The following is a 27387-nucleotide window of genomic DNA, read 5'->3' on the forward strand; positions in this document are numbered from 1 at the left end:
AATTAGACGGGCGTGGTGGCAGGCGCCTGTAGTCCCAGCTACTCAGGAAGCTGAGGCAGAAGAATAGTGTGAACCTGGGAGTTGGAGCTTGCAGTGAGCTGAGATGGCGCCACTGCACTCCAGCCTGGGCAACAGAGCGAGACTCCATCTCAAAAAATCAAAAAAAAATCCATTTTAATATTATTTTTAATTGACACGTAGTAATTATACATATTTATGGGGTACAGTGTGATATTTTCATATATGTATACAACATGTAATGATCAAATCAGGGTAATTATTATAGCATATTTACTGCCTCGAACATTTATCATTTCTTTGTTTTTGTTTTTAGAGATAGGGTCTTGGTCTGTTACCCAAGCTGAAGAGCAATGGGATGATCATAGCTCACTGCAGCCTCAGATTCCTGGGCTCAAGTGATCCTCCCACCTCAGCCTCCCAAGTAGCTGGACCTATAGACATCCACCGTCATGCCTGGGTAATTTTTTAATTATTTTGTGGAAATGAGGTTTCATTATGTTGCCCAGGCAGGTCTCAGATTCCTGGCCTCACACTATCCTCCTGCCTTAGCCTCCCAAAGCGCTGGGATTATAGGAATGAGCCACCACACCTGGCCCTTATCATTTATTTGGGTTGCAAACATTCAAAATCCTCTCTTCCAGCTATTTTAAAATATATGACAAACTGTTGCTAATTATAGTTACCCTGCCTGGTGCGGTGGCTCTTGCCTGTCATCCTAGCACTTTGGGAGACTGAGGAGGGAGAATATGCTAGAGCCCAGGAGTTTGAGACCAGCCTGGGCAAAATACTGAGACTTGGAGTGCAACGGTGCAATCACAGCTCACTGCAGCCTAGGCTCCAGTGATCCTCCCACCTTAGCTTTCCAACTAGCTAGGACTCCAGGTGCGTGCCCACCTAATTTATTTGCCCATTTTTAATAGTAATTTTTTTTCTGTTGGGTATTTTGGGTCCTTGTATATTCTGGATATTAGTCCCTTTTTTTTTTCTTTTTTTTTTTTAAGATGGAGTTTCACTCTTATTGCCCAGGCTGGAGTGCAATGATGCAAACTCAGCTCACCACAACCTCCACCTCCTGGGTTCAAGCTATTCTCCTGCCTCAACTTCCCGAGTAGCTGTGATTACAAGCGCCTGTCACCACACCCGGCTAATTTTGTATTTTTAATAGAGACAGAATTTCTCCAAGTTGGTCAGGCTGGTCTTGAACTCCTGACCTTAGATGATCTACCCGCCTCGGCCTCCCAAAGTGCTGGGATTACAGGCGTGAGCCACCATGCCCAGCCTATTTAGTTCCTTTTTTGGATAAATTTTGGTTTGTTTCCTGTGCTTTTGAGATCCTATCCATAAAATCTTTGCCCAAACCAATGTTCTGAATCAATTCTCTTATGTTTTCTTCTAGTAGTTTTATAGCTTCGGGTCTTACATTTAAGCCTTTAATCTATTGAGAGTCGATTTTCATATAGGGTGAGAGATGGGGTTCTAGTGTCATTCTGCTGCATAGGCATATCCAGTTTTTCCAGCACCTTTTATCAAAGACTGTGTTCCCCAGTGTGTGTTTTTGGCACTTTTGTCAAAAGCCAGCTGGCTATAAATATGTGGATTTATTTCAAGGTTATCTATTCTGTTCTGTTGTTCTGTGTCTGTTTTATGCCAGACCATGCTGTTTTGGTTACTATAGCTTTTATTTTCTTTTTTCTGACAGTCTTGCTCTATCGCCCAGGCTGGGGTGCAGTGGTGAGATCTCAGCTCACTGCAACTTTCACCTTCCAGGTTCAAGGGATTCTCCTGCCTCAGCCTCCCGAGTAGCTGGGATTACAGGTGCGCACCACCACGCCTGGCTAATTTTTGTACTTTCAACAGAGATGGGGTTTTGTCATGTTGGCCAACCTGGTCTCAAACTCCTGGCCTCAAGTGATCTGCTCACCTCAGCCTCCTAGAGTACTGGGATTCCAGGCATGAGCCACTGCACCCAGCCTACTATAGCTTTATCGTATATTTTGTTATTTTTATGTTATTTTATTTTTTTGACATGGAGTCTCGCTCTCTTCCTCACCTGGGACTGCAGTGGTGCAATCTTGGCTCACTGCAACCTCTGCCTCCCGGGTTCAGGCGATTCTTCCACCTCAGCCTCCTGAGTAGCTGGGACTAAAGGCGTGCGCAACAATGCCCAGCTAATTTTTGTATTTTTAGTAGAGATGGGCTTTTGCCATGTTGGCCAGGCATGTCTTGTATGTTGATTTTGTATCCCACAATTTATTGAATTTGTTTATCAGCTCTAAGAGTTTTTCAGTGGCATCCTTAGGTTTTTCCAAATATAAGATCATTTCCAAATCTTAAATGGTTGAAAATTACAACTGTGCAATTTCCTTATTCCTGATGGTTTCCCCTCTCATTTCCAAATGGTCTTGTATTTGACTGGTGCAGTTTGACTTCCTCCTTTCCAATTTGGACGCCCTTTAATTTTTTCTCTTGCCTAATTGCTCTAGCTAGTATTTCCTCACATGCTTTTGAAGCCAAGATATATTACTGTATATTTATCAACACTCAAGGAGATTCATCACTGTTGTAGAGGACATTGATAAGTTTCCCAAAGTGTGTTTTTCAGCAAGTCAACTGATAGTGCCTGTAGACTGATTAGTGTTGATTTCCCAAGTCATTTGCTGGTACATTTCTGGGGAAGAGAGGCAGTTGTGAGACTGCAGGCCCTAATGAAACGATTTCAGTTGAAAACAGGCTGGCTCTGAACTATTCTTTGTTATCATAAGAACTCACTGAAATATAATGACCTACTTTGAAGTAAAGGAAGGAGCTCATAAAGATTTAGGTAAGATGAAGTGACTGAGATCATTTTTTCAGCTCCCTCTGTCAGCATCCTTACTTCCTTCTTCTCGTTACCCATCAAGTCCTAATCAATCTACCTTCTAAATGTTTCTCAGGGCTGATTCTTCGTTTTCATCCTCTAGTACTATCTGCATTCAGGATCTCATTTCATCTCACCTGCATCACTGTGATAGCTTCCTTATTGATGCTTTTGTCTTCATCCGGTCTCTCACCCCTTCCAAACCATCCTCCACGTGAGCCTGGCTATGGAAGGCTGTTCTGCCCATCTCCAGGGAACACAGCTCTGATGTGAATGGCACCCCCTGGAGTTCTTTCATTTCTTGTATCCCAACAACTCGGGTAATAGAAAACATGAGTACATGAGGCTTTTTTACATACATAATTATCCCAAGGAATTTATGAGTGAGAGTTTCTAAAAGCAAGCTAATTTAATTCTGCAGCATGTTTGCATTTTTGCTCAAAAGCCTTAACTCTTGTTAAATATAATTCACTTTCCTGTGGCTTTAAATTTTACCCAGCTCTGAAATAAGGTGGCTTTTATGATAAGAATTGCTTTCCTCCTGAGCTTGAAGCACAGCCATGCATAGAACAGTAAAACTAACTTAAATGAGAATGATTACTAAATAACTGTGGCTTCAAAGAGAAGATAGGTAATAATACTTTGCATTCATACAAGCCTGCCTTTCATTTGAGTATCGCAAAGGAAAGCAAAATGTAGCTGATGCTGTGTTATGGTTGAAAATTACAACTGTGCAATTTCTTTATTCCTGTTTCCCCTCTCAAATATGATACCGAGTTAAAGCATCTCTAGAATTCAGTGTGTATTGATTTTGAACACAGGCTTTTTCTCTCTGTTTTCTACCCCTTTAACATCAACCCCAAGTTGCAAAGGCATCAGTGAACCACATGCTTTTGTGGTTTTGAAGCATTTGCTATCACTGGAGAAAAATATAATGATAAAGGATAGAAGAATTTTTTACTCAGCTGTTTTAAACTTACGGTGGAAAAATAAAGAGATGAAGATAGAGACAGAATATTCTCTGCACCCCCAGAATCAGTTCATTCATGGTGCTAACAAACACTTCAAGAATGTGCCAGAGAACTGGCCTGATTCACTTTACTGAAACACAAGATTCACAAGGTATGCTTAGTGGTATAAAAGGTAACTGTTTCCATTAAGGCTCTGAATTACAGTACTGTGAATGTTCTGAATATTGATAGATCTAGAAATCCTAGAAGTACATTGGTAGGGACTCTCTTTACATACTTCCTCTTGTGAGGTTGTAAACTTCTTTTTGGTGGCTTTAAAATAGTAATATAGGCCAGGCATGGTGGCTTACACCTGTTATCCCAGCACTTTGGGAGGCCAAGGCAGGCAGATTGCCTGAGGTTGGAGTTCGAGACCATCCTGGTCAACATGGTGAAACCCCGTCTCTACTAAAAATACAAAAATTAGCCGGGTGTGGGTAGCGTGCATCTGTAATCCCAGCTACTCGGGAGGCTGAAGCAGAATTGCTTGAACCCGGGAGGTGGAGGTTGCGGCGAGCCAAGATCACACCACTGCAACTCCAGCCTGGACAAGACTCAGTCTCAAAATAAATAAAAAAATAAAAAAATAATGGTTTCATATATAATACTCTGGTTTCTCTTCTGGTCATATAAATCTTTCTTTTTTTTGGGGGGGGGGGGGACAGTCTTGCCCTGTCGCCCAGGCTGGAGTGCAGTGGCCCTATCTTGGCTCACTGCAAGCTCCGCCTCCTGGGTTCACACCATTCTCCCGCCTCAGCCTGCGGAGTAGCTGGGACTACAGGCGCCTGCCACCACGCCTGGCTAATTTTTTTGTATAAAAAATTTCACCGTGTCAGCCAGGATGGTCTCGATCTTCTGACCTCGTGATCCGCCCGCCTTGGCCTCCCAAAGTGTTGGGATTACAGGCATGAGCCACCACGCCTGGCCCAGGTCATATAAATCTTTCTTTCTTTCTTTTTTTTTTTTTGAGATGGAATTTCGCTCTTATTGCCCAGGCTGGTGTGCAATGGCGCAATCTCAGCTCACTGCAACCTCCGCCTCCTGGGTTCAAGCGATTCTCCTGCCTCAGTCTCCCAAATAGCTGGGATTACAGGCATGCGACACCACACCCAGCTAATTTTGTATTTTTAGTAGAGACAGAGTTTCTCCAAGTTGGCCAGGCTGGTCTCGAACTCCTGAACTCAGGTGATCCTCCCGCCTCAGCCTTCCAAAGTGCTGGGATTACAGGCGTGAGCCACTGTACCTGCTCATAAATCTTTCATCTTTTACTAAAACTAATTTTTTTTTTTTTTTTTTTTGGAGACGGACTCTCGCTAGTCACCCAGGCTGGAGTGCAGTGGCGCGATCTCGGCCCACTGCAACCTCCGCCTCCTGGGTTCACGCCGTTCTCCTGCCTCAGCCTCCCGGGTAGCTGGGACTACAGGCGCCCGCCACCATGCCCGGCTAATTTTTTTGTATTTTTAGTAGAGATGGGGTTTCACCGTATTAGCCAGGATGGTCTTGATCTCCTGACCTTGTGATCCGCCTGTCTTGGCCTCCCAAAGTGCTGGGATTACAGGCATGAGCCACCGCGCCCGGCAAAACTAAAGATTTTTTTGGAGAGGAACAATTCCGAGTTCTTAACCTAATTTTTTTTGAGGCCCTGCATCTGCAGGGGTACTAAAAGATAAATAAGTAAAACAGGCATATCTCTTTATAGGCACTTTTTTTTTTTTTGAGACAAGAGTCTTGCTCTGTTGCCCAGGCTGGAGTGCAGTGGCAAGAGCTCGGCTCACTGCAACCTCCACCTCCCAGGTTCAGGTGATTCTCCAGCCTCAGCCTCCCGAGTAGCTGGGATTACAGGTGTGCGCCACCACATCTGGCTAATTTTTGTATTTAGCCACTGCACCCGGCTAGCACATCCATTTTTGACCCTTAACATATGGGAAATTAAACAACTAGCCTGTAAATCTTTAAATACATAGGAAAAGGAAAGCTTTTTCTGATGGCTCATCACTCACAGAAAAAATATACCTAGACAAAAGATAAATAATATGTTTTTCCCCACCAAGGTGAATAAAATTATCAAGAAAAATAACACCACAGCCTGCCACAAAGAGACCCAGGCTTCACATTCTCAAATAGCCTCACATTGAGATATTTAAAATTATCTCCAGGCTGGGCACAGTGGCTCATGCCTGTAATTCCACCACTTTGCCACGCCCAGCTAATTTTTGTGTTTTTAGTAGGGACGGGGTTTCACCATGTTGGCCAGGCTGATCTCAATCTCCTGACCTTGTGATCCGCCCACCTTGGCCTCCCAAAGTGCTGGGGTTACAGGCATGAGCCATCACTCCCAGCTGGGGTGGTCATTCTTTCTAGGCAAATGTTCATTGGTAACCAATTTATAATTTTAATTAATAATTTAATGTGTTGCCAGCACGGTGGCTCAAGCCTGTAATCCCAGCACTTTGGGAAGCCAAGGCGGGCGGATCATGAGGTCAGGAGATCGAGACCATCCTGTCTAACACGGTGAAACCCCGTCTCTACTACAAATACAAAAAACGTAGCCAGGCATGGTGGAGGGCGCCTGTAGTCTCAGCTACTCGGGAGGCTGAGGCAGGGCCATGGCGTGAACTCGGGAGGCGGAGCTTGCAGTGAGCTGAGATCGCGCCAATGCACTCCAGCCTGGGCGACAGAGCAAGACTCCGTCTCATAAAATAAAATAATACAAAAGTTAGCTGCCTGTGGTGGCAGGTGCCTGTAATCCCAGCTACTTGGGAGGCCGAGGCACGAGAATCACTTGAACCCAGGAGGTGGAGGTTACAGTGAGCCGAGATGGTTCCACTGCACTCCAGCCTGGTGACAGAAAAAGACTGCATCTCAAAAAAAAAAAAAAAAAGGCCAGGCACAGTGGCTTACGCCTGTAATCCCAGCACTTTGGGAGGCCAAGGCGGGAGGATCACCTGAAGTCGGGAGTTCGAGAGCAGCCTGAGTAACATGGAGAAACCCTGTCTCTACTAAAAATACAAAATTAGCCGGGTGTGGTGGCACATGCCTGTAATCCCAGCTACTAGGGAGGCTGAGGCAGGAGAATCGCTTGAACCTGGGAGACGGAAATTGCGGTGAGCCTAGATTGCGCCATTGCACTCCAGCCTGGGCAACAAGAGCAAAACTCCGTCTCAAAAACAAACAAACAAACACACACACACACACACACAAAACAAAATTAGCTGGGTGTGGTGGCACATGTCTGTAATCCCAGCTACTCAGGAGGCTGAGGCAAGAGAATCACTTTAACCTGGGAGGCGGAGGTTGTGGTGAGTCAAGATCATGCCATTGCACACCATCCTAGGCAAGAAGATCAAAACTCCATCTGAGAAAAAAGAAAATATAAATAGTTGCTGTTTGAAATAGTGAAACATTTAAAATAACCCAAATATCCAAATATCCAGCCATAAATAACCGCATAGGTCAATCTGTGGTTCCTTCATACAATCCCATTTTCTCCAGCCACTAAAAATAATGAAATGGAGCAATGTATTGTCACATAGTAAAGAAAGCTTAGGCATATATATATGTGTGTGGTGTGTGTATGTGTGTATATATATACACATTTTTTTTTTTGAGTCAGAGTCTCACTGTCATCCAGGCTATAGTGCAGTGGCATGATCTCAGCTCACTGCAACCTTGGCCTCCTGGGTTCAAGCGATTCTCCAGCCTCCATCTCTCGAGTAGCTAGGATTACAGGCCCACACCACCATGCCTGGTTAATTTTTGTATTTTTAGTAAAGACGGGGTTTCACCATGTTGGCCAGGCTGCTCTCAAAACTCCTGACCTGAAGTGATCCGCCCACCTTGGCCTCCCAAAATTCTGGGATTACAGGCTTGAGCCACCACACTCAGCCTACCTTTCGTATATTTTGAAGTTAAAAAAATAAATTTCTGAGCAATGTGTATGCTATGACACGTTTTTGATACAGTAATAATGTGAAGAACAGGAGAAGAAATTATTAGCCATGTCATTTTCTATGTCAGACATTTCTGTAATATTTGAACTTTTTAGCAAGCATTATTATTTTTTAAAATTTAATTTTATTCTATGTTAAGTTCTGGGATACATGTGTGTGCAGGACGTGCAGTTTGTTAGTTACATAGGTAAATGTGTGCCATGGTGGTTTGCTGCACCTGTCAACCCATCACCTAGGTATTAAGCCCTGCATGCATTAGCTATCTGTATTATTACTATCATTATTGTAATTATTATTTTTTTGGGACAGAGTCTTGCTCTGTTGCCCAGGCTGGAGTGCAATGGCACAATATCGGCTCAGTGCAACCTCTGTCTCCTGGGTTCAAGCAATTCTCCCACCTCAGCCTCCCAAGTAACTGGGATTACAGGAGCCTGCAACCATGCCTGGATAATTTTTGTATTTTTAGTAGAGACAGGGTTTCACAATGTTGGCCAGGCTGGTCTCAAACTCCTGACATCAGGTGATCCACCCACCTCGGCCTCCCAAAGTGCTGGGATTACAGGCGTGAGCCACCGCACCCGACCCTGCATTGTTTTTTATAATTAGAAAAAAAAAAAACATTAAAAATAATTAGCCACTCTTGGCCGGGCACGGTGGCTCAGGCCTCTAATCCCAGCACTTTGGGAGGCCGAGGTGGGTGGATCACGAGGTCAAGAGATCGAGACCAGTCTGGCCAGCATGGTGAAACCCCGTCTCTACTAAAAATACAAAAATTAGCCGGGCGTGGTGGCACGTGCCTGTAGTCCCAGCTACTTGGCAGGCTGAGGCAGGAGAATCACTTGAACTTGGGAGGTGGAGGTTGTGGTGAGCCAAGGTTGTGCCACTGCACTCCAGCCTGGTGACAGAGTGAGACTCTGTCTCAAAAAAAAAAAAAGAGCCACCCTTTCCCGTGTTAACAGATTTTTGTTGTTGTTGTTGTTGAGATGGAGTCTTACTCTGTCACCCAGGCTGGAGTGCAGTGGCATCATCTCGGCCCACCAAAATCTCCACCTCCGGGGTTCAAGAGATTCTCCTGCTTCAGCCTCCGGAGTAGCTGGGACTACAGGCGTGCACCACCATGCCTGGCTAATTTTTGTATTTTTAGTAGAGATGGGGTTTCACCACATTGGCCAGGCTGGCCTCGAACTCCTGACCTCGTGATCTGCCCACCTCGGCCTCCCAAAGTGCTGGGATTACAGGCGTGAGCCACCGTGCCCGGCCAAAAGATTGTATTTTTAATAATAGCATTTCTTGGCCTAGAAGTATTTTAAGCAACTGACATTTAAACTACACTAAAAAGGGACTTAACTTGTTATTTACAGGATTAATGATTGTGCATCAGGCTGAAAGAGCTTCCCGTTTTTCTTCTGGGGATGGATTTAGACCAACCAGAAGAAAGAAAAACGTAACTTCCCAACTCATCAGGCAATGTGTCTAAATGGAGCAGAGATATCCTAATTTTATTAAAGGTGAGAGGGTCAGGGTATCCTTAGAAAGAGGTGCAACTTGTTAACTTTGTATTCAGTATTGCCATACCTGGGGACGTTCTTAGGTTCCTCTACCCTTCTTTTTGTTGTTGTTGAGACGGGGTCTCCCTCTGTCTCCCAGGCTAGAGTGCAGTGGCACAATCTCAGCTCACTGCAGCCTGGGCGAGTGACCTCCTGGAATCAAGTGATCCCCCTGCCTCAGCCTCTCGTGTAACTGGGACCACAAACGTGCGCCACCATGCCCAGCTAATTTTTTGGATTTTTTGTAGAGATGGGGTCGCACTTTGTTGCCCAGGCTGCTCTCAAACTCCTGGGCTCAAGCAATCCTCCCACCTCCGTCTCCCAAAGTGCTGGGATTACAGGCATGAGCCACCATGCCTGGCCCTCTGATCTTCTTTACTCAGTAACACAGGTGGCACCTCAGGAGCCAAAGATCTTATCCATAGGGACACTCTTCCCAGGGACCATGCTGTGAGCCCTAATGCTGATCTCTGGTACTTGCTTCCCACTTGACCATCAAATCCTGATTTTTGATTGATTTCCTCTAGTTGTGCTCTTTGCATGGGAACTGGGTAAGTAATACACATATTCCAGGCAGATATAGATAATTATAACAGTTAACATTTATTGAGCACATATGTACTAAGCAGTATATTTACATTATCTCATTAATTCTCATGATTATGCCTGTTTTATAGATGAGAAAACTGACGGTCAGAAGATTGCTCAGTGCCATACAGTTAATGAGAGATGAGTTAAGATTCCAACACAGACGTTTCTTTTTCAGAAACATGAGATGTTAACCCTTAAGTCAGTGTTATCAGAATGTGAATCCTGACCAGGAACATCAACATCACCTGGAAACTTGTTAGAAATGCAGATTCTCCAGACCTACTGGGTAAGACACTTGGAGACCTAGAAAGCTGTTTTTAAACAAGGCCTGAAGGTGTTTTTAGCACAGGCTGATGCCCTAAATTACAGACTTGTGTTGTGTAGTTAAACTTTCTGGCCGGGCGCGGTGGCTCATGCCTGTAATCCCAGCGCTTTGGGAGGCCGAGGCGGGTGGATCACGAGGTCAGGAGATCGACAGCATCCTGGCTAACATGGTGAACCCCCGTCTCTACTAAAAATACAAAAAATTAGCCAGGCGCGGTGGCGGGGGCCTGTAGTCCCAGCTACTCGGGAGGCTGAGGCAGGAGAATGGTGTGAACCCGGGAGGCGGAGCTTGCAGTGAGCCAAGATCGCGCCACTGCACTCCAGCCTGGGCGGCAGAGCGAGACTCCGTCTCAAAAAAAAAAAAAACTTTCTGAGATGGTGGAAATTTTTTTTCCACTTTTATTCTAGGTTCAGAGGTACATGTGCAGGTTTGTAATATAGGTGAATTACGTGTCACAGGGGTTTGATGTACAGATTATTTCATCACCCAGGCAATCAGCATAGCACCCTCTAGGTAGTTTTTTGATCCTCACCCTCTCCTGCCCTCCACCCTCAAGTAGGCCCGGTGTCTGTCGTTCCCTTCTTTGTGTCCTGGAAATGTTTTATACTCTCTGCTGTCCAATAAGGTACCTACTAACCACATGTGATTACTGAGCATTTGAAATACAGGTAGTGTGACTGATAAACTAAATTTTTAATTTTATTTAATTTTTATTTCATTTTATTATTTGAGACAGATCTTGCTCTGTCACCCAGGCTGGTGTGCAGTGGTGTGAACCTGGCTCACTGCAGCCTCAACCTCTTGGAGTCAAGGGATCCTCCTGCCTCAGCCTCCTGAGTAGCTGGAACAGTATACTCCTGGGCTCAAGCGATCATCCCATCTTGGCTTCCTAAAGTCCTGGGATACAGGTGTGAGCCACCGCGCTCAGCCTTTATTTAATGTTAATTAAAATCTAAATAGCCACATATGTTCAGTGGCGTCCATGTTTAGATGGCACAGCTATTGTCTCCTTACATCCTTGACTACGGTTCCTTTTTTAGATCAACCCTCACCTCCAAGGAGAACTACTAATGTAGGCAATTAGCAGCAATTATATAGCAGGATAGTCTCAGAAAACCATTGGAATTGGTGCAGTCTTGTGTGGGTGCATTATCTAGGGAGCTTCGCATTTTGTCTATGTATGGAATTGGTTTTAAAGAGAATAGATAAGACCATTTGTCTTAGTTTGTGCTGCTATAACAAAATACCACAGACTGAATAATCTATAAACAATAGACATTTATTTTTTATAGATCCATAGACAGAGAAGTCCATGGTCAAGGCATCAGGTGATGAGGCCCCAGTCTCTCTGCATCTAAGATGGTGCTTTGTTGCTGCATCCCCTGGAGGGGAGGAACGCTATGTCCTCACAAAGCAGAAGGGACAGAAAGGGCAAAAAGGGGTCAAACTCCCTCCATCAAGCCCTTTTATAATGGCATTAACCCATTAATGAGGGCAGAGTCCAAATGACCTAAAGGCCTCCCAAAAGGCCCTACCTCCCAATACTGTTGCATTGGTAATTAAGTTACCAAGATATGAATTTTGGGGGACACATTCAGACTATAGCACCATTCAATCCACATGACCCTTATATTAGCCTGTGTAATACCAAAAGTAGTAATTAGGTTATTTACACAGATTGATTACCCTGTGTAGACAGTGAACAATGGCTCTGATGCACAATTAAGATGAACTTCACAAATACTGTCCTAGAGATGACTTTGGTAAAGGGTCATAGAAAACTTTATGAAATGCATTTTTTTTTTTTGAGACAGAGTCTTGCTGTGTCCCCCAGGCTGGAGTGCAGTGGCTCAATCTCGGCTCACTGCAAGCTCTGCCTCCCGGGTTCATGCCATTCTCCTGCCTCAGCCTCCCGGAGTAGCTGGGACTACCAGCGCCTGCCACCACACTCGGCTAATTTTTTGTATTTTTAGTAGAGACGGGGTTTCATCGTGTTAGCCAGGATGGTCTCGATCTCCTGACCTCGCAATCCGCCCGCCTCGGCCTCCCAAAGTGCTGGGATTACAGGCGTGAGCCACCGTGCCCGGCCATGAAATGCATTTTTTAAGCATGTTAGAATATTCAGGTATGATACCTCATTTGATTTGATTCAGAGGCAATTTTCAGACAAATGTCCAAAGGAGAGAGAGAGACTCAGCTAGTGGACATAAGCTTTCTTGACACTACAGTGAAAAAGATATTAAGAATATTAAATCCCTTCTGCTCACGTGGGGAAGTTCATTAGCAAGAGCCAGGGGTCAATTCCAACAAACATATATTGACTCCTATGGGCCAGCACTGACGAGAATTTAATGATAGCACAGTTGTGTTCCTGGCAGATGCATGATGAGAGTTGTGCTTTAGGAAACTTACTTTGATCAGGGGCTATTGTGGGACTTCTTGCTAGGGACAGGGAAGACCAGAATGAGGTGGTTGTTGGTGGGACTGGAAAGGCAAGTTATGTGAAGCCTTGCAAAGTTAGAATCTCAGGGGAACTTATAAGATATGGGAATTAAACTTTGTTATAATAATGAGGTTTAAATTTGGGTACTAGGAAATGGTGCTATTATTCACATCACATTAGAACAAAAGAGATATGGAAGAGAGGAAGATGTACTGTGAACTTGAGTGATTCCTCCCTTCTTGGTTTTTGCAGAGCACTTCATATAGGTTGCATAGTTTTTATTCTACAAAATAATGCTTTGCTGGATTGGGAGTTCCTAAATTACAAGGACTACATCTTATTTAACTTTATATTGCTAGTACTAGACTAAAGGCCTAGCACAGAGATATTGACTAAGTCATGAGTAAATGACTGAATGGATGAATAAAGAAAATGCTAGGGGCCTGGCGAAGTGGTTCACGTCTATAATCCCAGCACTTCGGGAGGCCAAGGCGGGTGGATCACAAGGTCAGGAGTTTAAGACCAGACTGGCCAACATGCTGAAACCCCGTCTCTACTAAAAATAAAAAAATTAGCTGGGCATGCTGGCGGGCGCCTGTAATCCCAGCTGCTCAGGAGGCTGAGGCGGGAGAATCGCTTGAAGCCAGGAGGCGGAGGTTGCAGTAAGCTGAGATCGTGCCACTGCACTCCAGCCTGGGCGACAGAGCGAGACTCCATCTCAAAAAAAAAAAAAAAAAAAAAAAAAGGAAATGCTAGGGACTTGGGTTAGTTCTCTTAATTGCTGCCAAGCCTAAGTTTAGGTGTCTCCACAGGAGTGTTGCCATTGGCTCAGATAAGGAATATTAATGTCGAATATATGTCATAGGTCTGGGTTTTGGTTGGTAAGTGGTGGTGGGTGGTAGTGCGGGTATGTGGTGTGAAGTAAGCAGAGGGTATTGTGTGATGGATAGAAGAAAAGACATCTAAGTAGGTACATTTATTTATTTAATGTATTTATTTTAATCTTTTTTGTCTTTCTTTTTAAAACAATATTTTTTTGTAGAGATGGGTTCTCACTAAGTTGCTCAGACTAGTCTCGAACTCCTGTGTTCAAGCGATCCTCCTGCCTTGGCCTCCCAAAGGGCTGCAATTACAAGTGGTACATTTATTTTTAGTATGCTCCTACTTCCCTTTCTATTACTATGATTAAATTTTGTTTCTCTATTTCCTAATTCTCAGATATCTATTCATTTATTAACTCAACTAATATGCATTTTCACCTAATGTATACCAGGCATTGTGTAATGTGCTGGGATACAAAATCCAAAGAGCAATTTCTGGAGTGCAGGTTATCCTAGCCATTAGGCTTGTGCTGTTCTCTTGCAATTCATATTAGCATGCCCAGTGAGTCTTTGATAGTCTCTTTGTTTTCTGGTGCAATATGGTATCCCATGTTTATCTTACATTGCATCATTTCTCTTTGAAATAGTTCCCCTTACTTCAAAGAAATGCATAGTAAAATTTATGCTATCTAAAAATGTCTTTTTTTCTGCTTTAAACATCTATTTCATAGGGAGAATGTTTCAACCTTAAAAAGTATTAACATTGGGTCTTTATTAGTTGTAAAATATGTATTTACTTTTTTAAGTTTAAAGGCATCTTGATAATTTTCCATGAGACTTAGCAAAATTCCAATATTGATATTTAATATTTTAAAGTAAGCCTCTTTCTTAGTGATTCCAATATAGATCCAATATCTGCTTTGGATATAATAATGATCTATAGTATAAATTGGGTAAAAACCATATTCAAATGGCGTATCTTTTAAAACACTAACTTTGTTTTGGGAAGCAACAATTTTGCAGTGGCATGATCTCGGCTCACTGCAACCTCCGCCTCCCGGGTTCAAGCGATTCTTCTGTCTCAGCCTCCCGCGTAGCTGGGACTACAGGCACATGCCACCATGCCCAACTAATTTTTGTAGTTTTAGTAGAGACGGGATTTCACCATGTTGTCCAGGCTGGTCTCAAACTCCTGACCTTGTGATCCACCCACCTTGGCCTCCCAAAGTGCTGGGATTACAGGCGTGAGCCACCGCACCTGGTCCTGGAAAGCAATAATTTTTCTTTAGCACATTGCTAAACAAAGCAAGAAAGCAGCCATTACAAAGAAACTCTTCCTACCTTTTTTTGTCCCTTATCATTCTTGCTTAAGAAATAAATGTATCATGCTTTCCCACATGATAATTTGATCCTTTTTTTTTTGGAAACATCTTGCTCTTTCGACCAGGCTGGAGTGCAGTGGCACAATCACGGTTCACTACAGCCCTAACCTCCCAGGCTCAAGTGATCCTCCTGCCTCAGGCTCTGGAGCAGCTGGGACTACAGGCACGCATGCCACTGTGCCTGCTTGATATTTTTAGTTTTTGAGGAGACACGGTCTCACTATGCTTCACAAGCTGGTCTGGAACCCATGGCTCAATGATCCTCCTGCCTCAGCCTCCCAAAGTGCTGAGATTACAGGCGTGAGCCACTGCTCCCAGCCTAGAGTTGTTTACTTTCTTTTCCACTCAGTTTGAGCATTTGTATAGGAAAAATAGCTAATAATAAGGATGCTGTCTAAATAATTACTTGGAAAGTAATGAACTTTTATAGAATATTTGATTCATAAACTTAAAAGATTATGTAAATTAGTAACATTAGTTAATAACATTGAAATACTTTCAATAGGTTTTGGGCATTGGGAAAATGATTTTAAAATGAAAATACTTTCATCATTCATTAATGCCAGTACAGCATGACTTGCTCTTAGTTTGCATAAATAATATAGGTGCATTCTTCAGAAAAGGTAACCATCTTTGCTAAAGCTCTTCATGGTGCCTAGCAGAATTTAGAAGCTATAATCTCAGTTGATGTAGTCAGCTTCAGAACTGTCTTACCCTTACAGATGGAATGTCAGTATTGCAACTGTGATGCCTTTATATCATGTGAGAAGAACAATAGAGTCCTGGGAGGCAAGTGCAGATGACCCCAAGGTCCTTGTGGACAAGGAAGTAAAAGCTAAGAAGAAATGGCACGTTTCTTAGGAAACATTTCAATATTGTTATTTATACAAGGATGCAGAGAACAGTACAGCTGGAGAATTAAATGGAGAGATCAGCGCACAGATGGGTAAGAAAGCACTGTTTTGCCAACTGGATAACATCTGGCACATTAGAGTCAACCTAAATACCTAACAAGCTAAACAAAAGTTCAAGTAGCAGATGATCTCTTTATCTTTCTGCAAAGAGCAGGAACATAGCAGCCAAAAATGAGTCATGTTAGATGTGGAAATAAGAGATACAGTTTAAAAAATAAAATCCTCCTTTAAACAGTTATGGAATATGCAGCTGGAATTGTAGCAATCAGGAAAGTGAGAAGAAGGCAGTTTATAGAAAACCTATAAACTATTAACTCCATTGCAGTGGTTTACTATATAAAATACAGCAAATTTGTCTTCCACTGAAGATTGCTAGCATTTATCAGATTATCAGCAGTGCTTATAAGGCAAAACAAACAATTTTTTCAGAAGTAAAGCAGAGACATATATTGGTAATCAATTACAGGTCCATGACTCTAATAAAGCTTTTTTTGAGATCAACTTATAAAATGTTCTATGCATTATCAATATTTTTAGGTGACTTTCATGTCAGAATTTCTATTCTTGGCCCTTTCTCTATATTTTGCATCACCATGCGTGGGATACCTTTCTGAGACAGTGAATCCAATCTGAGGTTTAGTCACAGTAACAGAAATTAAAATGGCATCAAAAATCCAATCTGTTTTTTGTTATTTTCTGACTTAGGGAGAAAAAAACCCAAGTTGGCAATTTGACCTTCATATTTGATGTTTCATTATTGAAGAAATGTAATTTTCAAGTTTTTATGTTATTTTATTTTTTTATTTTTCGGATTCAGGGTCTCGTTCTATTGCCCAGGCTCTCTGAGGAGGGAACATATAAATGGAGAACTAAATAACAGGAAGGAGCCAATTACATAAAGAATGAGGCAAGAACATTCTAGACAGCGGACAGAGCTAGTGCTAAGGTCCTAAGGCAGGAATAAACATCATTAGGAACAAAGCATGGAAAATATAATGTGTGTGTGATGAAATTACTGGTTGCATTAAATATGATGGCAATGACAGTACAAATAGTAGATAACTAACAAATCCTTAGGAGAGGAAATAAATTTAAAGTGTCCAAGAATGGTGCTGATAACTGCAATGTGGTCACAAAAATGAGCCAGACATGTTTACAAAGGTCCGGATGTTACAGAATGAGTGAGTTTAATTCCTGAATTAATTCCAGTGACTCCTAGCCTAGACTCAAAGCCATCATAAGAACATCATCAGAATGGATCCAAAGAGTAGAATATTTTTTCTGCAGTTCGAACTTTAGGAAGAAGTCAGACTATAACATCACCATTGTAAAAGGCAATGGCTTGGCCAGGCACAGTGGCTCACGCCTGTAATCCCAGGACTTTGGGAGGCCGAGGCAGGCAGATCACCTGAGGTAAGGAGTTCGAGACCAGTCTGGCCAACGTGGTGAAACCCCGTCTCTACTAAAAATACAAAAATTAGCTGGGCGTGGTAGCGGGCACCTGTAATCCCAGCTACTCGGGATGCTGAGGCAGGAGAATCGCTTGAACCCGGGAGGCCGAGGTTGCAGTGAGCCGAGATCGTGCCACTATCCAGCCTGGGCGACAAGAGCGAAACTCCGTCTCAAAAAAAATAAAAAAGGGCAATGGCCTATAACAAACCCAATCCTCACTCTCACCTCCACTTTTAAATCTCTCTTTAAAAAGCACTGTAAAAATATTTTATACAATCTTCTAGTTCTTTTGTAGTATTGGCCAGTAAATATTACTATTTATCATCAGTAAGGGAAATAAATCTTAGACTTCCATCTCCTCCCAATTTAATACTTTTAAATAAGTTTTAAATGAAATTTGCATTTCCGTGAAATTATTCATTCTACTCTGACCCTTCGTGAGTAGTTTCAATGCTTTTGCTTACAAGCTGTCAAGCTGCAGATTTAAAATGGTAACTACTTGTTGAGGCTCAAAGTTCAGAAAACCTAAAGAGAATGAGATACTGTTTTCATAGTTCTCTTAAATAAGTAATGAGGCCGGGCGCGGTGGCTCACCCTTGTAATCCCAGCACTTTGGGAGGCTGAGGCGGGCGGATCACGATATCAGGAGATTGAGTCCACGGTGAAACCCCGTCTCTACTAAAAATACAAAAAAATTAGCCGGGCGTGGTGGCGGGCGCCTGTAGTCCCAGCTACTTGGAGAGGCTGAGGCAGGAGAATGGCGTGAGCCCGGGAGGCAGAGGTTGCAGTGAGCCGAGATCGCGCCACTGCACTCCAGCCTGGGCGGCAGAGCAAGACTCCGTCTCAAAAAAAAAAAAAAAAAAAAAAAAAAAGAAAAGGAATGATAAATTATAGAAAGGCATTTTAAACTAAACATTTTGCAACAGTACACTGAAGAGGCTAAATCATTGTGTGATAATTTGGAGTGTCTCCCTTTTCCCTTACATCCAATCTACCCCAGTGTCAGAAGTTTAATGTAAAAGAAATAACTTTATTAAGGGAAGAATAGCTGTCATAGACCCTTTCCTGCAACTTAGGAATCATGAGACCTGTGAACTCTTACTTGCTCCGTAAGTCAGCCTAGGAAGTGACTTAAAAGGCTGTCAGGAAACGCACAGGGGGCTCATTCGCTGCCTGGTGAGACCTGGGAGAAATCAAGTCTTCAGAGATGCAAATTAACTGCAGAATACAACCTATTGTTCTATAGATTCAGTTTAAAGAAAAGGCTTTCCTGAATGCAAGACAAAATGGACTTTTGAAATGCTGGGGACTGACAGAGAAGTTGAGTACTTCATTCTAGGCTTTCCATATGAAGGGAATTAGGAATTTTAGACTCAGGATCACACTTGTAAGAACACTGTGTTTTGCAACTTCTTCAGGATTGTTTTATTTGACATCTTGTTGCCTACTAATGAGAGCAGTTAACTCAACATTAAAAGCCAGTATGTGTGTATTCAGGGCCAACCAGACTGCCTTTCTCATCCCTGAGAATCCCTGGGGAGAGAAATACTTTTTCTAGTGACCAAAGAAAGGAAAACAAGGTGATTCCGTGGGAACTGCTACAAGAAGACATAAAGGAAAACGGAGCATGGGCAATCAGCTGAGCATGAAAACAGCTGCCTGTCACCCACTGTGGCTTTAGGGCAGCGGCCTTTTTGACCTTTGGAAGATAAGTGGCTTCCAGAATTTCCGATGCACAGGCTGCACCTCAGACCAATTATGCCATTACTCTAGGGTGACCCAGGTAACACTTTTGTTTTTTTTTAAACAAATTAGGTTCCCAGGTGTTTCCATAATGCAGTCAAGGTTGAGTCCCCTCAAACTTTCAGGTGCTCATGAACCACCTGGGGATTTTATTAAAATGCAAATTCTGATTCAGTAGGTCTGGAGCAGGGCCTGAGTTCTGCATTTTCAACTCAGCTCCCAGAAGCTACTTATTCTGCTGGGGCAGGGGGATCAATGCAATGCAAACCCTTGGACAGACATTAACTCTAGCAGAAGTAGATTCTGCATAATGATTTCAATGCCTACCATTAAGCCAGTGATCGACATGTAAGTAGCAGAAATTTAAAAATGTAAATCTTGAAAATCACAGTAAGTTTAGAGTATAATCTAAATGCGTTACTACTGTTTACAAGTCTTTCAATTTGACAAGGTCTCTGAACTCTCCCCCATCACTTTCCTCTGGCTTACTCTTCTTCAGGGCAGAGTTATTCTTGCTGCTTCTCATACATGCCAGACCCGTCTTCCCTTCACAGCCTTCAAACTTGCTGCTCCTTGGAATTCTTGCTTAGAATACCTGCCCCTCCATAACCTCATGGCTTGCTCCCTTTTCATTCAGCTCAAATGTCACCTCTTCAGCCCTTCCCTGAGCACCCATTCTGGAGAGACCACTTTCCCTCTGCTTCTCTGTCTCATAGCCCTCTCCCCACATGGCACTGATAGCTATTTGAAATTGGTCTGCTTATTTGTTTGCTTATTGACTAAAGGAAACAAAAAAATATTTTACACCAGATATACTTATTTGACATATTTAAAGATGGCTATTTAGAGAGCCTGAAAACATAAGAATAGCTAAAAAGCTTTTTCTCTTCTCTCCCTCCCATAACCTCTCTTGCCATGCGCTGAGCCCCTCTTCTTTCTTTAACCTCAGGTGGTATAAAAGCATCAACTATCTGGCCCTTTCTTTTTTTTCACTCTTGTTGCCCAGGCTGGAGTGGTGCAATGGCTCAATCTCGGCTCACCGCAACCTCCACCTCTTAGGTTCAAGCGATTCTCCTGCCTCAGCCTCCTGAATAGCTGGGATTACAGGCATACACTACCATGCCTGGCTAATTTTGTATTTTTAGTAAAGACGGGCTTTCTCTGTGTTGGTCAGGCTGGTCTCCAACTCCCGACCTCATGTGATCCGCCCTTCTCAGCCTCCCAAAGTGCTGGGATTACAGGCGTGAGCCACTACGCCCAGCTTATCTGGCCCTTTCTTTGAGTTTTTAAAATCTGTGTTCCTCCCATGCATGCATGTGTACATTAATGTTTTGTCTGCCTTTCTCCTTTTAATCAGCCTTTTGTCAGTTGATTTCTAGTGAACTATCAGAGGGCAAAAGAGATTTGTCTTACCCCTACAAGTTTTTGTCTCCCTCCATAAGAATATTAGCCATGAGAGAAAAGCCTCTGTTCTAGGTCCCTGCTACATTCCCAGATCCTAGAACACAACTGAACCCATAGAAGGACACAGAAGAAAAAAAAATGAAAGCAAATGGTAAGGCCAGGCGTAGTGGCTCACGCCTGTAATCCCAGCACTTTAGGAGGCTGAGGCAGGCGGATTGCGAGGTCAGGAGTTCAAGACCAGCCTGGCCAACATGGTGAAAACCCTTTTCTACTAAAAATACAAAAATAAGCTGGGCGTGGTGGCGGGTGCCTGTAATCCCAGCTACTCAGAAGGCTGAGGCAGAGAATTGCTTTAACCTGGGAGGCAGAGGTTGCAGTGAGCTGAGATCGCGCCACTGCCCTCCAGCCTGGACAACAGATCAAGACTCCGTCTCAAAAAAAAAAAAAAAAAAAGGAGAAAATGAAGCCAGGCGTGGTAGCTCACGCCTGTAATCTCAGCACTTTGGGATGCCGAGGTGGGCGGATTACCTGAGGTCAGGATTTTGAGACCAGCCTGACCAACAGGGAGAAAACTCATCACTACTAAAAATACAAAAATTAGCTGGGCGCGGTGGTACATGTCTGTAATCCCAGCTACTCGGGAGGCTGAGGCAGGAGAATCACTTGAACCCGCGAGTCGGAGGTTGTGGTGAGCCGAGATTGCGCCAGCCTGGGCAACAAGAGCGAAACTCTGTCTCAACAAAATGAAAAAAAAAAAAATAATAAAATGAATGATAAAAGTATCAGTCTGGGTTTTCCAAAGAAAGAGAGACAGAGAGGTTCAGGAATTGGCTCACATGATTGTGGACACTGGCACATCTAGAATCCATGGGGCAGGCCAGCAGGTTGGAAACTCAGGCTGAATTCTTTCTCTTTTGGAAAACTTCAGTTTTTTTGTTTTTGTTTGTTTGTTTGTTTTGAGATGAAGTCTCACTCTTGTCTCCCAAGCTGGAGTGCAATGGCGCGATCTCAGCTCACTGCAACCTCCGCCTCCCAGGTTCAAGTGATTTTCCTGCCTCAGCCTCCTGAGTAGCTGGAATTACAGGTGCCTGCTACCATGCCTGGCTAATTTTTGTTTTTTTTTTTTTTTTTTTTTTTTAGTAGAGATGGGGTTTCACCATGTTGGCCAGACTGTTCTCGACCTCCTGACCTCAGGTGATCCACCTGCCTTGGGCTTCCAAAGTGCTGGGATTACAGCTGTGAGCCACTGTGCCCGGCCAACTTCAGTTTTTTTGTTTGTTCATTTTTGAGACAAGATCTCATTCTGTTGCCCAGGCTGGAGTGCAGTGGCACAAACATGGCTCACTTCAGCCTTGACCTTTTTGCTTAAGCAATCCTCCTGCCTCATTTTCCCAAGTAGCTGGGACTACAGGTGCAGGCCACCACATCTGGCTAATTTTTACAATTTTTTTGTAGAGATAAGGTCTCACCATGCTGCCCAGGCTGGTCTCAAACTCCTGGGCTCAAGAGATCCTCCTGCCTCATTCTCCCAGTGTTGAGATTACAGGCATGAGCCATGGTGCCCAACCAGGATGTTGTTGTCCTTAACCTTATTCTTTTTTTTTTTTTTTGAGATGGAGTTTCACTCTGTCATCTGGGCTGGAGTGCAGTGGTACAATCTCAGCTCACTGCAACCTCCACCTCCCAGTTTCAAGCAATTCTCCTACCTCATTCTCCCGAGTACCTGGGATTATGGGCACCTGCTATCATGCCTGGCTAATTTTTGTATTTTCAGTAGAGACAGGGTTTCACCATGATGGCCAGGCTGGTCTCAGACTCCTGACTTCAAGCGATCCTCCCACCTCGGTCTCCCAAAGTGCTAGGATTACAGGTGTGAGCCACCACACCCGGCCTAGGAACCTTATTCTTTTTTTTTGATACAGAGTCTTACTCTGTTGCCCCGGCTGGAATGCAGTGGTGCAATCTCAACTCTCCGCAACCTCTGCCTCCCGGGTCTGAGTGATCCTCCTGCCTCAGCCTCCCACGTAGCTGGGATTACAGGCACGTGCCACCATGCCCAGCTAATTGTTGCATTTTTAGTAGAGACGAGGTTTCACCATATTGGCCAGGCTGGTCTCGAACTCCTGACCTCAGGTGATCCGCTTGCCTCAGGCTCCCAATGTGCTGGGATTGCAGGCGTGAGCCACCTCTTCCGCCAGTAACCTTATTCTTAAAACCTTCATCTAGGCCAGGCGAGTTGGCTCATGCCTGTAATCCTAGCACTTTGGGAGGCAGTGGCGGGCAGATCACAAGGTCAGGAGTTCGAGACCAGCCTGGCCAATATGGTAAAACCCCATCTCTACTAAAAATAAAAAAAAATTTGCTGGGCATGGTGGCAGGCACCTGTAGTCTCAGCCACTCAGGAGGCTGAGGCAGGAGAATCGCTTGAACCCAGGAAGTGGAGGTTGCAGTGAGCTGAGATCATGCCACTGCACACTGCACTCCAGCCTGGGCGACAGAGCGAGACTCCGTCTCAAACAAAAAACAAAAAACAACCTTCATCTAATTGGATAAGGCTCACCCATATCATGGAGAGTAATCTCCGTTATTTAAAATCAATTGACTGTAAATGTTAATCACTTCTACCTAATAACTTCATACCAACATCTAGACTAGTATGTAACCAAGCTGGGCACATAGCCTAGCCAAGTTGACACATAAAATTAACCATACCATTCCATTAGGTGATGGGGATAAAGCAGTGCAAAGATAATAAGGTCTTTGTTTTTGTTTTTTTTTTGAGACGGAGTCTTACTCTGTTGCCCAGGCTGGAGTGCAGTGGCAGGATCTTGGCTCACTGCAACCTCCGCCTCCCAGGTTCAAGCGATTCTACTGCCTCAGCCTCCCAAGTAGCTGGAATTACAGGCACCTGCCTTGAGTCCCAGCTAATTTTTGTATCTTTAATAGAGACAGGGTTTCACCATCTTGGCCAGGTTGGTCTTGAACTCCTGACCTCAGATGATCCGAAGAGAGGGTTTCACCGTGTTGGCCAAGCTGGTCTCGAACTCCTGACCTCAGATGATCCACCCGCTTTGGCCTCCCAAAGTGCTTGGATTACAGGCGTGACCCACCACGCCTGGCTGCAGTTTTTATTTTATAGATGAGGAAACTGAAATTTAGAAAGAAAAATACCCTGTCCTGAGGCACACTGCTAAGAAATAAAAAAGCTAGGATTCAAACATAGATTTTGGACTATGAGACTGTTAGTCACTCAGTAATATTGTTCTGATAGATATACTTGTTCTGATTTTATACTTTTGCAGATAAGAACATAAAAGCTTAGAGAAGTAAAAGTACATATTCAGAGACACATCATATATGTTCAAGCCAGGATTTGAAGACATGTTTGCGTGACTTCAAAAATCACACTTTTTCTTCTGTACACTATGTTAACTACTGGACTACCCTAATAGACTACCCTAAACTACTTCTGGATCTAAAATACAACAATCAACAAAACCATAGATAAGAAAATTGAAAATTATCTGCAGCTCATCCTAGTCTTCCATATCCAATAATGCCATTAATTCTTTTTTTCTTTTTCTTTTTCTTTTTTGAGACAGAGTCTCGCTCTGTCACTCAGGCTGGACTGCAGTGGCAAGGTCTCTGCTCACTACAAACTCTGCCTCCCAGGTTCATGCAATTCTCCTGTCTCAGCCTCCGGAGTAGCTGGGATTACAGGCATGCGCCACACTGGCTTATTTTTGTATTTTTTAAGTAGAGATGGGGTTTTGCCATGTTGGCCAGGCTGGTCTTGAACTCCTGACCTCAGCGGACCTGCCAGCCTTGGCCTCCCATGCATATATTGCATAATGCTTCTATTGAACCCATCACCCAAATAGTGAACATAGTTTTTTTTTTTTTTTTTTGAGACTAAGTCTCGCTGGAGTGCAATGGCGCCATCTCGGCTCACTGCAACCTCCCGGGTTCAAGAGATTCTCCTGCCTCAGCTTCCCAAGCAGCTGGGATTACTGGCGCCTGCCACCACACCTGCCTAATTTTTGTATTTTTAGTAGAGACGGGGTTTCACCGTGTTGGCCTGGTCTCCAACTCCTGACCTCATGATCCGCCCTCCTCGGCCTCCTAAAGTGCTGGGATTACAGGCGTGAGCAACCATGCCCGGCTGAACATAGTATTCTTTTTTTTTTTTTTTGAGACAGAGTCTCGCTCTGTCGCCCAGGCTGGAATGCAGTGGAGCGATCTCGGCTCACTGCAAGTTCCACCTCCCGGGTTCATGCCATTCTCCTGCCTCAGCCTCCCAAGTAGCTGGGACTACAGGCACCTGCAACCACGCCCGGCTAATTTTTTGTATTTTTAGTAGACACGAGGTTTCACCGTGTTAGCCAGGACGATCTCGATCTCCTGACCTCGTGATCCGCCCGCCTCCGCCTCCCAAAGTGCTGGGATTACAGGCGTGAGCCACCGCGCCTGGCCTGAACATAGTATTCTTAAATATGTTTCTTCTTTTCTTTTCCTTAATTCAGACTGTTATTTAACCAGTTTTCTTCTGAATTACTGTTACCACTTACTGACTGATGAGGTCTCCCACCTTCCCCTTACCCAGTCCTCACTATTACCCCTAGTTGAGCCGTCCGAAACACAGATTTTTAGCTAGTCCTTGGCTAGAAAATCTTTATCGTTCTCTATTTTCTATAGAATTAAGTAGACTCCTTCCCTGTCAAGGTTTTACATAATCTGTTCTCAAACTGCTTCCATTTGCCACTACACCTTTCAAGGAACACAGTAAATATCTTTTATTCAGCATAGAGAGTGTATTTATTTTTATTTATTTATTTATTTATTTTGAGGCAGAGTCTCACTCTGTCCCCCAGGCTGGAGTGCAGCGGCACGATCTTGGCTCACTGTAACCTCAGACTCCTGGGTTCAAGCGATTCTCCTACCTCAGCCTCCTGAGCAGCTGGGACTATAGATGCCCACCAGCACCCCTGGCTAATTTTTGTATTTTTAATAGACACGGGGTTTCAACATGTTGGCCAAGATGGTCTCCATCTCCTGACCTTGTGATCCACCTGCCTCGGCCTCCTAAAGTGCTGGGATTACAGGCATGAGCCACCGCACCCGGCTGTATTTTTAACTTTTATTTTGAAACAATTTCAAGCTCATAGAAATATTGCAAGAATAGTACAAATAACCACTGTGTACCCTTTAGTCAGATTGACTAATGTTTAACATTATGCTATATTTGCTTTCTCTCTCTCTTTTTATACATGCACGCACACAGACACACACAAAATGTTCTTTCTTTTTAAAAAACAGGATCTTACTTTGTTGCCCAGGTTGTAATAGAGTGGCATGATCATAGCTCACTGCAGCCTCAATTTCCTGGGCTCAGGCGATTCTCTCACCTTAGCCTCCAGAGTAGCTGGAACTACGGTCACTCACTACCATGCCAGGCTAATTTTTTCTAGAGATCGGGTTCCACCATGTTGACCAGGCTGGTCTCAAACTCCTGAGCTCAAGTGATCCACTTGCCTTGGCCTCCAGAAATGCTGGGATTACAGGTGTGAGCCACTACGCCTGGGCACAAATTTCCTAATCATTTGAGAATAGGATGCATAGATCATGTTTCTTTCTTCCTCAGCACTTCATTATTTCCTAAGAAGAAGGACGTTTTCTCATGTAACCACGTATCAACCACATATGGTATAGTTATCAAATTCAAATATTGATACAATATTTTTGTCTTATCTACAGTCCCTATTTCAATTTTGTAAATTGTCCCGGTAATGTCCTTTACTGCAATTTTAAAAATAAAGTTTAAGGCCAAGCACGGTGGCTCATGCCTTTAATCTCAGCACTTAGGGAGGCCAAGTCAGGAGGATGGCTTGAGGCCAGGAGTTCAAGACCATCCTAGGCAGCATAGTGAGACCTTGTCTCTACAAAAATACATAAATGAAGTTTAAGGGGAAGACATTCTATGAGGTGTTGCCTGATGAAAGATAAAAAATCAAGGATTTGGTCTAGGATTATGTGTTGTACTGATTGCCACATCTCTTCAGTCTTCCTTAATCTGCAACAGATTGTCAGTCTTTTTTGTTTGTTTTCTTTTTCATGACATTGACATTTTTGAAGAACATAGTTCAGTTATTAGAATGACTTTTAATCTGGGGTTGTCTGATATTTCTTCACAATTAGATTGACTGAAGGTTTTATTGTGTACAGAGAGGGGGAGGGGGCTCAGTTCTTGGCAATTTCCTCATAGCAGCCAGGCTGGGTCGCAGCTCCTCCTGCTGCTTCTTGATACGGACGTGTGTTCCCACCATTTTCTTGGTGAACTTGAGGGCCCGTTTGGTGCTTGGAGTCCTTGAGCAGCTCCATGGCACGCAGCTTGTAAGGGTGAGAGCCACACACCTCTTGGATCATGTCCCTTGGATTTTGTATGCTTGGTGAGGCACCTGCAGTGGTGGCTGTGCTGTGCCCTGCTCACCTTCTTGGTTGCCCTGGTGGAGGCCCTGGGCCATAGGGTAGCGCAAAGTCCTGGCTGCTGCTCTCCAGGGTAGCTGTGGGAAGGGCCCAGCCACATGGAACTCTAGGATTCACAACTAGATCTAAACTATGCATTTTTGTCTGGAATACTATGTAAGTGATGTGCTAGTAATAATAACCATGGTTCCATAGCTGTAATATGACTATATGCATAAAACAATAAGCCAGAGTGCTTCATCTTTTAGTCTCCCACATCGCAGCTTATCCAAGTTGAATCCTATTCATTTTTAAAGATCAGCCCAAGTTCTACCTATTCCCCAGCTCCCTGCAGCCAACACAGAGTTCTCCTTTTCTGAAGTACTCAAATCACTTGTCTAATTCACACATTTAGCTACTGCTTAATAATAGGTCTCTGTGCATTGCTCATTATCATTGCATAAG

The 27387-nt window shown here is 43.7% G+C and overlaps 1 long non-coding RNA gene across 4 annotated transcripts in view; it reads left to right on the forward strand.

Annotated features, from left to right (window-relative positions):
- Positions 1–27387, forward strand: part of LOC103787185 (uncharacterized) — a 56611-nt gene that overhangs the window by 7566 nt on the left and 21658 nt on the right. For 2 of the 4 annotated variants that reach the window (XR_001337962.3, XR_001337964.3), the window contains exons 2-4: positions 9200–9346; positions 10063–10262; positions 15670–15893. This is a non-coding gene — a long non-coding RNA (uncharacterized LOC103787185). The remainder of the gene's footprint in view (positions 1–9199; positions 9347–10062; positions 10263–15669; positions 15894–27387) is intronic. The other 2 variants (XR_612970.4, XR_001337965.3) reach the window with 2 other exon arrangements.

This window comes from Pan paniscus, chromosome 2, assembly GCF_029289425.2.
Source record: "Pan paniscus chromosome 2, NHGRI_mPanPan1-v2.0_pri, whole genome shotgun sequence".
NCBI classification, from domain to species: Eukaryota; Metazoa; Chordata; class Mammalia; order Primates; family Hominidae; genus Pan; species Pan paniscus.